Source organism: Nannospalax galili, unplaced genomic scaffold, assembly GCF_000622305.1.
Source record: "Nannospalax galili isolate Female #2095 unplaced genomic scaffold, S.galili_v1.0 scaffold127, whole genome shotgun sequence".
Classification (NCBI taxonomy): Eukaryota; Metazoa; Chordata; class Mammalia; order Rodentia; family Spalacidae; genus Nannospalax; species Nannospalax galili.
Window position 1 is genome coordinate 2,735,142 of NW_008360326.1, and position 1,253 is coordinate 2,736,394.

At 43.7% G+C, this 1,253-nt stretch overlaps 1 protein-coding gene across 1 annotated transcript in view; it reads right to left on the bottom strand.

The window, feature by feature from the left end:
• Positions 1-224: 224 nt before the first annotated feature.
• Positions 225-1,253, bottom strand: part of Igfbp5 (insulin like growth factor binding protein 5) — a gene marked incomplete in the record, with an annotated part of 19,059 nt that continues 18,030 nt past the window's right edge. Inside the window, 1 exon segment of the mRNA XM_008825689.2 lies at positions 225-1,233.

A 1,253-nucleotide genomic window follows, 5' to 3' on the forward strand; every position in this document is an offset into this window, starting at 1 on the left:
GCTTCTCAACAGCTCTGTAAGGTTGAACCGTGCTACAGATGTACAGAAAGCTCGAAGGAGTGACGGTTTTAGAATGAGTTAAGAGGATGCTTGAGTTGGGGACACTGTCTGGGAAGAGTGACCTTCCTCCACACACCCAGGCCTGGGTCCTTTCTCCTTTTCCTCTGATTGGTAGCCTGGGTGCTCACGGAGCCCTCTGCCCCGGGGAGGAAGGCGACGCAAGCTAACTGAATGCATAACTTTATTAAATAAATGCTTTGTCATGACAAAAGACAAAGATCAAGGAGTAACATAAATTATAAGTTGAATAAATAGTATACAGCAATCTTCACTTTTAATAAAATGTGAGATCCTCTGGGTTTTTCTTTTTTATTTCCTTAAGTACAAAATGCTAAACAGGAGCTGAGCTCTTCCGCATTTGGGTGATTTTCCCCCCCGCGTTATTTTTTTGTTTGCTTGTTTTGTTTCTCACAAACTGGTTTTGTTTGTTGGTTATTATTTTTTTTTCATCTGTTTCACCAGTAAAAAGTATGAGCATTTCATTTTTTTGAAAACAAAAAAGAAGAGAGAACAGAGCTATGGTGTCTGTATGTAACACTATAAAGAGCTACAGTAATGTGCTGTGGTTATTGCTGTCTTAAAAAAACAAAAACAGAAACAAAAAACAAAAAACAACCGGTAGGCATCTCGGAATCTGAAGGAATCTTGTCTGACCACTGTGCTATCCATGTGACAGGCTACTGTGTGACGGTGACCGAGACGGTGGGAGAGATGGGGCTGAGGCTGGGATCAGAGAAGTTGGGGTGACTGGATAGAGGTTGGCTAGGGGCCCCATCCCCCTTGACCCTTCACCTTCCTTCCCCCATCCAGAAGACTTAAAGAGGAGGCCAGCGTCTGTGAAATGGCTAAACTGTATACTCCATTAGAAAACCAAGAAAGCATGTTTTAAAAAAGAAAAACCTAAAAGATGAAGAAACAGTGCAAAATAATTCTTGCACTTTAGTGGTTTTAAAATAAAGACAGTACAACCCCCAGGCTGCCGGTTGGTAAAACCTCCTTCCCTTCTACAACCTTTCAAAACCTAGCCGCCTTTTTCTTGGAAGCCAAAAGATTCCTTTCGGAGGCTGGAGGGTCTTTGTCCTTTGCCCACTCTTCTCTGAAGTTCCGGTTCTCCACCCAAAGCTCTCTTAGGGTCCGAGTCAGTGAGTGGAAGGACTGCTGCCCTGTCTCAAAGGGGGGGGGGGGGGTGTTGA